This window comes from Oxyura jamaicensis, chromosome 9 (assembly GCF_011077185.1).
Source record: "Oxyura jamaicensis isolate SHBP4307 breed ruddy duck chromosome 9, BPBGC_Ojam_1.0, whole genome shotgun sequence".
NCBI classification, from domain to species: domain Eukaryota; kingdom Metazoa; phylum Chordata; class Aves; order Anseriformes; family Anatidae; genus Oxyura; species Oxyura jamaicensis.
Genome location: NC_048901.1, coordinates 19,390,734 through 19,402,515, shown reverse-complemented (window position 1 = coordinate 19,402,515; position 11,782 = coordinate 19,390,734). Strand labels below are relative to the sequence as shown.

The 11,782-nt window shown below is 36.4% G+C and overlaps 1 protein-coding gene across 9 annotated transcripts in view; it reads left to right on the top strand.

The window, feature by feature from the left end:
• The window catches only part of NAALADL2 (N-acetylated alpha-linked acidic dipeptidase like 2), a 438,092-nt gene that overhangs the window by 393,894 nt on the left and 32,416 nt on the right, over positions 1-11,782 (top strand). The window lies entirely within an intron of this gene.

Genomic DNA, 11,782 nt, shown 5'->3' with positions numbered 1-11,782 from the left:
TATCACAGTCACAACGTAAGTCTTTCACAGCTCTAAAATCCTAGTCTCTAATACTTGCCAGTGATCATTTCCTGGATACCCCGCCTATACAAACTGGAAAAGCAAGTCACTGTTATGTATGAATTAGACTTAAATCCATTTACTCATTATGTGAGACTAAGATAAGTCTCCAGATTCAATTCATGTCTGGGAAATTTGTCAACATGGAACTTGAGATATTGCAATATGGTTGTATTTTCTGACTCCCTAATTCGCTTACCTACAGCATCTCATACTGACTAAATCTTTCAGGGCATTGCAAAATCTTTTCATTGAAAGTTCTTAAGTGGGGCTCTTTGGGTGCTCTTGGGAATGCTTTATAAGCATTTGTAATCAAGAATCTGCTAACAAGCAGTTTCTGTATGCTCATTTGTGTTTTTTTTTCCAACTTTCATTTTGTCTAATGTAATCTGTTAAAGGTGTGTAAATGACTTTTAAGCAGGGAATTTAAATATATAATACCTTGCATAATCATGTGATCTCTATTATTATGTACATTATTTGCAAGTTATTTTCCAGAGACTCACGTACATAAGAGCCATTTGGTCTGTGTTCTCACCTTAATTTTTAAACGGCTATTTTAAAGGCACATACACATAAGGGCCCCCTCCTCCTGGATCTCTCTATTATGAGAGATTGTTTTAATTTCACTTATCTGCCAACAGCATAAGGTATAAGTTTACTTTTGCATTTATTTTTATTTAGGCTGTGTCTCACCATAGTCCTTTTCATGTACGTCTGCAATTGTTTTAGAGGCTGTTGGGTCACCTGAGGTGCACTCCACTTCAGAACTCAGCTTTTCCTCTGTCAGAGCGTAGGTCTTGTCACTAAAGCAGTAAGCTAAGGATTCATTATACTTCATAGGTGAAATTAGTATATGCCACTAAATCACATCTTAGCTTATTGATTTAGAACATTCTAATGTGCCCAAGACTACTTACATGCCACAGAATTCTCTCTCCATCTCTTTTCTTAAAATTACGTTAACAGGTGAGTCTGAAACAATACCATCAGTCACAAGACTACGTAAGTACTTTCATATAAGATGATGTGGGAATTTGGACAGTTTCACTTTTTGTGCCCATCATGTTCTCCTTTCATCTTCATGACAGCAATGTAGAAGAAAAAGATAAAGCCATCGGTCAGTTATTCAATGTTGCTTACATGTCTGACTGTACATGTACTAGGGGAGCAGCGTCACAAGTCACAAAGCACCTTCTGGTAAAATGGGGTTCATCTGTTACAGAACGTGTACTGATAACTTGTGCTTAATAAAGAAGATTTGGAAGCTTTTGAGTCTTAGTAAGTGAAAAGGGAAGCAAGAAAACAAAGAAAGCTTAGATTTGGGGTAAGCCCAAAAGGCAGAATACAGTGGGTAAAGACACAAAACCTGTCCCATCAGTGATATAGCTGTGTCTTTCTCATGAAAAACAGGTTATATTAGCCCGAGGAGAACGCTGTGAATGTGGAGGAATCAACTACAAGTACTTAAATCAGCTTTGATATTTCTGCATGACAGAGTTGTGCAGCCTTCCATGAAAACAGGACTAATCAGTAGGACTGCGCTTATGGAGTGCGCTGAATTCCTCTTCCACAATGGAAGGTTGTGAAGGTTACATAAATAGCACAAATAGTGTATCTCAACCAGGGAATGTTTTCTAGGTATCACATGTAGACCTTTGATATCAATTTGATACCACTATTGCCTTAAAAAGTCTGTAGCTGAAACTCACCGTTTTGCAAATTTGGAACTTAGAATAAGAGCTGATTTTTTAAAAAGCTATCTGTTTTTAGCGTGACTGATTAGAAAAGAAATTAAACAAGCAAACTACCTTAGGACTTGATGAAGGACATGTCCATAAATTGTAATCACACAGACAGGAAAAATTCATATAGGGCAATGGAAAAAAATGGAAGCAGTCATAAAAAGAAATGGAAAGTAAACATGAAGAAATGTAGTCATTTGATTTACAGGTTAACACTTCTCATTTTCAAGAGAATGCAAAGAAATCAGTGAAATTCAGAAAATCATACGAGCTGAAGTGGGTACTTAAAAAAAAAAAAAAAAAAAAAAGTTTGTATTCTCAGCTTGAACAATTCCCTAAATTTTTCATAGAAATGACAGAAACCACATCCTTGATATTGAGGTAAGTTTTTCTGCCAACTGTTGAGTTTTAATCGAACACTTGAAGCTATTTAAGCTATTCAGAAAGAAGGTCACCAAAATTTAATACTGATAGAAGAAAATTGTTTTACTAGCTTGCTCTGGGTTGGAGCAATCCCAGATATGAGTAGAGACTGGGAGAAGAACTCTGAGAGCAGCCCTGCAGAGGACTTGGGGTTGGGATTTCTGGTGGTCAATCCCCAGGCAGATTCTTCTTAGCAGACTATAAGACAGAATTAATTCTGGATTTTTTTTCATTTATGTTTTAAAGTGAGGTTTCGGTCACACTGTCTTTTTTCAATAACTTGCAAGAGGAAAGACTGTGTTAAGAGTTCTGCTGACGTCGGGTGTTTAGGATAATGCTCATACACGGTGTAGAAAAGTACACATAGTTCTCTTTATTTGTGTTAATATAGATATAGTTCATGACATAACACACTGCTGACTATCTTCTCCCTTAAATCTGAAATCCAAGTGGAAATAAAATATTATGGATGAATCATTATGCTATCTCATGCTAATTGAAGTCAGATTTCAGGACATACGAATTAACCTCTCCTTGCTAGCTCTAGATAAAGAACTTTGTGTTCATTTAGTCTGTTACGTGCCAGTATAGCACAGTATGCTTCCTTCCCTTCTTTCTGGATTGTATTCGACTATTCAGGAGAAAGAGCTTTTGCCACTTTACTTTATAAACTGTTGCACATTTCCATGTGACTACTCACAAAGTTTTTTCTTTCTATTATTCAACAAAAATAGTTTTCCCTTAATTACATTACTTAACTTTTGTTTCTTTTAATTCTTACTTGGTAAGTTGAATTTCCTACAGCTACTGTGTTCTTAATTTCTTTGGTAAAAGAATTCTTTATTTTGAGATCAAAGAATTCCGATATACATTAGTGCTTTAATTATAAACTACAGAATGATAACTGAATGAATAGAGCTAAGGCTCTTTTAGGCTAACAGGACTGACAATTCAAAATGCCTTCTTTTTTTTTTTCCGTGACTTGCAGAATAGCCTATTCTTTTTTTGTTTAATATGGCTATTATTGTAATTGAAGATTGATAATCACTAATAGCTTTTTAATGTAGTATTCTGCACAAATAAAAGCCTTTGATTATACAGTACTCCTCTCCCTTCTTGCCCCCTGCTTTGCAAATGGCAGTTGTTACTGGAGCAGAATGAGCAGAAAAAGCTATAAGCTTTATATAGAAGATAGATAGTTAAAGCTCTGCTTCAGAGACACATACTTTTTTTGGATTAATTGCTTGAGGACTGGAGGTAGAAAAAGAATATTACCCAAATCAGCATAATATGGTGGGCTAACGGAATACCTCTAGTGTCTGCTGTTCTTAGTATGGAAGTTTAAAACTTTTGGGCATCCCAGCATCCCATTGATGTTGGACTGCGATCACTGAGCATTGTCATTAGAACTCCTAGAGGCCATTAGTAGGAACAGTGTTACTGTCTACATAACAAGATTTAGAGTGTTAAGGGTGTTAAAAAGCTTTGTTACTTGCTTTGGGCTACTGAGTGAATTCTAAAATCTGTCCTTTTCATTAGGTCCATAAATGAGAACAATATGTATTTTTTTAAAAATCCACTAGGAAGTCTGCATTCTGACCAGTCCATCACCACAGAAATGTCCCATGTCCTTATTGCATGAGACTTGGATGAAAATGTGTTTTGTGTTTCTGACATACAACGTACATATAGTGCAAGATATTCTATAAATGTCAGTCTGCTGTCAAAACACTTTTGAAGGTTATTTACAGCAAATTTAAAGCTATGCAAAATACATCAAATGCCTATATACCTTGCCTTTCTACCCCAGGAAAAAAGACAAAAATTATTATAGTCTACAAAGTCTTTTTTTAGGTCTGAAAATCTGAATTTATGTGTAATTTATGTATGTTTTCAATTTTAACATAGAAGAATTTTGAGATGAGTTTTTCTCTTTGATCTTTGTATGCAAGCGCACTTATACACACACACACATGCATATATCACTTTTGGTGCCGTCAGCACTCCCACTAATTTGTTCGCTGTATACATAAGTACCCCATTCTGCCATACTTTTTCAGTTTGGGGAACAATTTATCTGTTCATAGTATGAAGAAATTAGGTTGACTACACGCTGATTACGGTATGCTAAAGAACACTTAAGTATTTTCCTCTGCTCCGTTTTCATTTTATAGTATTTCTAAAATTCCATTCCTTTCTCCTTGGCGTTGCGGTCAAACCACTTGTCAGCATTGTAACCTTTTGTCTTGATACGTTTTCCTCACAAGTCTTCTTTCTTCCTGCAATCCATCTATAGCGGTGCTGCCAAAATGATCTCAGCTATCCTTTTAATCTTCCTATCTCCTCTTTCAGACATTCTTAAAACTCTTGGTTATATTTTGCAGAAAATTCCAGCATGTTTTTCTTTCCAAATCTTTCTCTTTTCTTTCAACCCTGATCTCTTCTCCTCTCCAGTTTCTTTAACAATGTCCCTTTCATCTTCTTCAGTACCATCATCAGAATTCCATCTTTGACGTCCTTACATTTGGGATTCTCAGGCAACATTTGCCTTCTTGTCTATTTGCCCATATCTGATGAACACATTTGTTCCAGAAAGTTAATTTGAAACTGGAGACAAACAGGCATTTGGCTAAGCCAAAACAAAAGTTATGGAATCAACACCAAGGCCAAAAATTGACAAAAACATAGTGCTTACCTCCAAGGCGTGTCCTGACCTTTGAGGTGTTCTTACAACAAGGCTTGTCGTATAGTCTCAAGTAAGCTGTATCTTTCATATGCCGTAGCCCATATGCCATCTTTGTTTGATTCTATCAGATAAGCTTAAGATAGTCAACGAGCCTTTTAGAGCAGTGTATTTTTGAATTGTTTTCTGTGACATGTAATGTATTTATGTTGCATAGACACTAATGATGATTGTAAGTGATAAGATGTTTAAAACAGGAAGTTTTCGAAGCAACAATGGTGTAGTACTGGAGGTAAACGTTGATTTTTTATTTTCTTTTTTACAGTAACTGCTGTTATTTGAGCATGTAGTAACATTTCATGCAGTGTTTTCAGATTTTATGCTTTTAAAATGTGCTTCTCTGTTTAATCTTTGTTGTTGCTACTGTATCATGCTGTCTTTATCATTTTAATACAGAGCCTACATAAAGATAGGGTGCAGTGGAATGAAATGGCTAGCATAATTTCACTGTCGTAGGAACAGGTGTGTTATAATGGCCCCAGCCATGGATATAAGTCTCAATTCTAACTTCAAATAGCTTTAGACTTTTATCATTAAGGTTTCTTATGAATTTTGAGGGTCATTCTATAGCATAGTACATTTTTCTGAGTTTTCTTTCCCTGGTTATATAAATATTCTGTGATGAAAAACATTATTTGTTAGGTCGTTATTCATTGTTGTTCAGGGACAAGTTTGAAAGGTAAGAGAGATTCTTTTTCAGGTAAATTGGTATCCTCAGGAGAATGCCAGATAATTATAAAATACTTCACTGGGTTCAGCAAACTGACCTGAGATTCCCTACGGCTGAAAGAGTTTGTCAGACTTGGCATTTTCCTCAGGCCTGAGGGAATCTTGCTCAGTCCCAAACATATTCATCTTTAATTAATGTTTTCTTTTTAAAATAAAAAGTCGTTCACCACCTTTATATTTTAAGTTATATCATTTAATTACAGGAGGAGGTATGAGATCCCTTCCTGAGATTTAAATTTCAAACTATTAATGTAATTCAATTTATTACTTCTTATTCTGCGTATCTTACATGGTATACATTGAAGATGAAATATTCCAATTTGAAAAGTAGTGTGAAAAATTCAGAGAAATTACATCTTTCAATTATGATACCAACAAGAAGTTTAAATACCTTGCTAGCTTAGTAACTACCACGTGAGTACATCCAACAGTAGAATTTAATCCTTGTTGAAATAACCACATCGCAGAGAAATTGAGCCTCTTTGTGGGTACTGCAGTAACCTGTGTGTTTCATATCCTGGCATCTGGGAGTAGTCTCAGTATATTATCCATCCAATTCTCCCCTGAAGTGGAATGTGTCTGTTAATGTTTATGAGTCTTTTCTGTGAGCTATATACTAGGGAAGTATGGATTTTCAGCTTCCCTTGGATCAACACTGTGGTTCACTAGTGTCTCACCCTCAGGGCTCGTCTATCTTCTTTAATGAACTGCCAGTACTCCAGTCCTCACTGATTAGGGTGACCTAAATGGAAAAAAATTGAGGTACCTGTGCATCAAGAGGTTGCAAGAGAGGAAAGGACAATATTTTCTCTATATAACCACATAATATCTAGGCTTTGCTGAGTTACAGAGTATGGAGGCTTTAATATGTAATGTTCTCATGACTCTTTTCATAATGCTTGTTCTGTTGAGTCTGTGTTGAATTGATTGTCCCAAGATTTCACTTCTGATCTTCAAGAAACCGTTGCCTCTACCCCTCATTGAAGCTTTTCTTCAGGTTCTTCAATTCCAAGAGTCAATTTCTTCCATCCATTGTCCCTGGTTCTTCCCAAATCCCATCTGTCTTTTGCTAAGGCCTGAATGCTGCCTGGCATACATTCCTCACGTCCGCAGAGAAGACGTACTGATTGCAAATCAAAGATGGTATAAGGTTCCTGTTACAGCATTCCCTCATCCTCTTCTCATAAATATCCAGACTGAGTCAGGTCTGGTACATTTTGAAGGTCATGCTATGCAATGAGTTTTGGATGGTGGAATATAAACGCATTCCAGTGTTCTGATATCATGATACATTAACATTGAAAAGTGTATGAATGAAGTTGGGATAGACGAGAGAAAATCGAATAAGAATGTATTGTCACAGTAATGGAATAAAAATGTATTGTCACAGTAATGGAAGAAAAAGGAGGAATTAGGAACATCAAGGAGAATGACTGTTAGATACTGAAGCAGATTATATGCATTATTTTAATTAAGAGGGCCTAATAGTACATATGGTTTCCTTTGAATAATAATTGCTTGCTGATGAAGTGTGATTAGAGACTTTTTTTTTAGGAGTTCAATTAAATCAAAACCATTTCTGTAAATGGGGAGTGATTAAAAAGATGATATCGAGGTCTAAACTGAAAGCTATAGTTGAAGCTTCATATTGCTGATTTCTTCATTATTGCACTTCTCTGATGACTATTATCTGTTTTTTTGACAATTCCACAAGTTTCTGGCTGAGTCCTGCAGATTCAGCACTAGGAACTTGTGTTACAGACCAAATGGGAGTATTTGCATGTCCCTGAATGTATGATAGCGGGATTGGTCCTAATTCAGGAAGATTCTTGGTTCATGCATGTAGCTTGAACCACATGAGAAGGTACTTTCATTAATGAAGACTGTAAGAAATTATGCTGTTTGCTGTGCTAAAGTTTGTATTATTTTAGAGTGCTTGTGAATCTGGGTGATTTAATGCAAACTTGCACTGTTGCTTGTTTTATCTGCTAGTCACTATTGTCTGATTTGCAAGGCTCATAGACCAGTAGGAATGGCCAACTGTCTGGCAGCCATTAACAAAGCTATTAATTATCTTGCTGATTCTTATCACCTTGAGCTTGGTGGTAAGGAGGGCAGGTTGAGCTAGCATCTTCACTGGAGTCTTAAACACGTACATTCGTCTGGGAAAGGAACTGATATTCACTAACTGGTAGCAAACACAGTGGAGGCCTTTAATAGCAAAGAAGAATATGATGTTTTCTATAGCTATGTACCAGTGCATAGGAATCTACACTGATATATCTTGTCTTTTATTCTGAGGTGGCATTTGCTTTCTTTAAGGTTTCCTTCATGGTTTGAAAATACTCAAAATTTCTTGTCCTACAGTGTGCAGTTAGCTAGTGGTATGTACTGTCCTTGGAATGCCTGTATTACATGTGAAAATAAAGAAAACAATAAGCTATGTAGTCTTGATTTAAGGTAGTAGAGATCTATCCAAGGTGCAATTTTTGTATGTGATCGTTGTCATTAGAGATCTTTGCCTCTGATGTGTGCAAATAAATTTCATTTCACATTTTATTACATATTTCTCTTTCTACCACAATAGCTAAATCCATTTCCTCAGGACTGCCTGTAACCAGCTTCAGGCAGTTAACATTGCTTATTTCAAAAGGATCTTTAAAAAGGATGCAGTTTCCCACTTCTCTTGCTATACCTGAAGTGGGTCAGAGAACGCAAGCATTTAAAAGGTCACTTTGTGTGCAGTGATGCCATCCTTGTTTATGGGAATGCTGTATGCAAATTATTCAGCTCTAAAACAAAATTTTCTGTATTTGTCACATTCAAAGCGTGCAGCTGGTAACCAGAGCAACCTGCCTTTAAAGTTGGAGATAAAAAAGAATTAATGCTGGAATAAACTTTTAAAATTCTCTTTAAGAAATATAGCATGAAGGTTTGTAATGGTGTAAAGATTTATATCCTTGTGGTGTGAGCACTTCACCCAGTGCTCGTGAAGCTCTTTGTGCAGAAGGGCATCTGTTATATCCTTTGGCATGCTCGTAACTACCCACACTAAAGAAAAGTCTGAGTGACTTTAAACTTTTTTTTTTTTTTTTTTTTTTTTAACAAGAGGCTTAAATTGAGTGGCCCTTCTAGAATTTGATTCATCTGACACTTTCTTTGCACCTAGATACCACTAGAATTTGACAGACATAAATATGAAATACATGATTATAAACTCATCTCAAGATTATTGCTGCTTACCTGCATACTTCAAAGATTTGCAATTTGTGTTTATATGCAGGAAAAAATAAGAACAAATCACTTCAGAAACTCTCCCTGTCTAGCTACAATTCTGCACTGCTACCCTTCCCACACAGGGAACTGTGCTTTCAAGTCAGCTTCATGGTTCCCTGTGCGAGCATTATCACTGTGTCTTCAGCACAGGCACGAAATGACTCTGCCTCAATTCCAAACAAACCAGGTTCATTCATGCGGTGCCAAGCCTAAGTTAAGCTGTTATCTTGGAAGCTGAGTTACTGATCCCTGCTCTCTGCTGCTGCAGTAACAACAGCATGAGAACTGCCTTAACAGGCTGGACTTCAGCCCTGGTCCCCGTCTCTGACCATAGCTACTGACAAACACCTCAGAAGTGTGCTTCTCCTGTGACCACAGTTGAAATTTGAATCTGGAGCATGTTTTTTAGTAGTCAGCAGTGCACCTGCCCTGCATGAGTCTGTCTGGTCCCATCTGGGACCTGTTTGTGCTCCTGGCATCTGGCACATCCCCTGATGGTGAGCTCCAGAGTGCAGTGGTGCAGGACTCGAGGCACCTCTGCTGCTGTGTGAAGGGAGGCAGACTGCTCACTGCCACACACGGGGAGAGGAGTGGTATCCGCTTGATGTCCTCACACACATCCTTTTTGTTGGTGATCAGGTTAGAAGGTAGAAATGGGTGGAAAGAAACAGCTTTACTAACTCTTAATTCCATACAACCATACAGAGTTATAACCTGGGGCATGGGGTAATGCTGCTTGTTAGAAATCCATACCATTTAAAATAAATATTTTGAATATTATTCAAATAAATAGCTTAATATGCACAGCATTTATACTTCCATGTAATTTACATAAATCTTTAAGATGTAGGAATTTCTATACATACACAGAAAACAAAATGGGAGTACGAGTTTCTTTGAAGTGCAGTTGATTTAAGGCACTGGGCTGAATGGACCCTACCAGCTGTGAATGAAATCTATAGGAAATTTACTTTCAGTCCTCTAAGCAACGTAATGTCAGCCAACAAATAGGGTATTAATAAAATTAATAATTTAAATAACAGAATCCTTTTGATCTTAATCTGTATGTTCTTCAGAATTGCGTCGAGCCATGCAGCAAAGGTAGCATATGACTGTAAATCGAGACCTGTGCTCCACAGTAAGCTGCCCAAAGTATATAATATATTTATATATGCATATTCCAGTATATTTTAGTACCTAACTTTGGGTTGCCTAATGCTGTAAGCCACCTTAATCAAGTAACTTGTGTAGTTTGCTACACACAGGATACCTGCAAAGAGATTCATGCTTTGTTCATTAAGACTTTTACTTCTTGGTCAGTATTTCCTATATTGAGAATAAATAAAGCAATATGAAATGATGGAGGGGGTGTTGAAATAAGGTGCAATATTTACAAGACCTCAGATATGATTTGTTTCCCTTGGTTAGAAACAGCTATCTGTTATGAATTACTATACTCTAGTTCACCTATTGTAGCCATAGACTCATTGTACTCTTTTCTCAGAGAGCCCTCTACTGACCTAAAATGCAGTATTTTGAACCAAATATCATATAACCCAAAATTTCACCAGATCTGTAGTGTAAATACACATCCCAGGGCTGAGGTGGATTTTAGTAAGAACAACAACAACAACCAAATATGGTACTATTTAATTTTTTAAAAAATTCTGAATTTTCAGAAGTTGACAATTTTAGATCAAAGCAAACATGGTTGTGTGCACATATGACCAAATTTCTGTTTCTTTTTCAAGGGAATATTCCTTTAGCAGTTCAGAAAAATAGTCAAAGAACTAGTCATTTTCTCATCCTTCTGCCACAGAATTCTCCTTTATGACCTTAAGAAACTCAAGTAGCTTTTTTGGGGTGGTGACCATAAGAAAAACAACTGTGGAGACTGACTATGCAGAAAAAAAATCTGAAGTGCATTGAGATCTGTGTTTAAAATGCTTATTAATTTATCTTGAGCCTCACAATTACTGCCATTCAACCTGTAATACTAGGATGAAATTATGGTATAGCTTGGAAATCAAGGATTTCATTTAAGTAGATTTGGTTTCTCTTGCAGGATTAAAAAAAAAAAAAATCTGATAGCTTGAAGTCTTAAAAAAAAAAAAAAAAAGGAAGTAAATTTGGGAAATCTGTATTATCAAAAATATTTATTTAATTTTGCAGGATGGAGAGGCTGGGGAAGGCTGATTATTTTAAAACTTGAGTTTGCTAATGTTGGGATTCTGAGAGAGGAACTTAATGTATGCAGGGATTTATTCCTTATTTACAGGAACTGTTCAAGTACTATATAGAGCGGGTCTGTTGAGTCTAGTCAGGAATCTACACAGATAGCCTGTGCCACATCATTGCATTAGCTGCTTGCTAATGATTGTCATGTTTTTGGTAGATCAGCTGCCGTATGTATGCTGGTTTTCTCTAATAGTGCACAGGTATCAGTAATGTAAAGTGTTTTTAATATGCATAGAATAAAATTATATATAACAAAAATTTGGAAGTGATAATGTGAAGGGAAGAAAAAAAAGAGTAGAATCATAGAATTACGGACTGGTTCGGGTTGGAAGGCACCTTAAAGCCCATCCAGTTATGCTGTTTGTAACTTGGCACATGAGATCTGAAATGTCGGTTTTGAGTTTAGCACTCTTAACGTAACCAAAAATGTTCTAGAAGCTTAGCACTCACACCCACTGAGCTTTACATAGCTCATGGGCTAGATACTGTGCACGGTTCCAAATCTCACTAGACAAAAAAAAAAAAAAAAAAAAAAAAAAAAGTGGCATGTGAACTTCTGTGCTAAAGA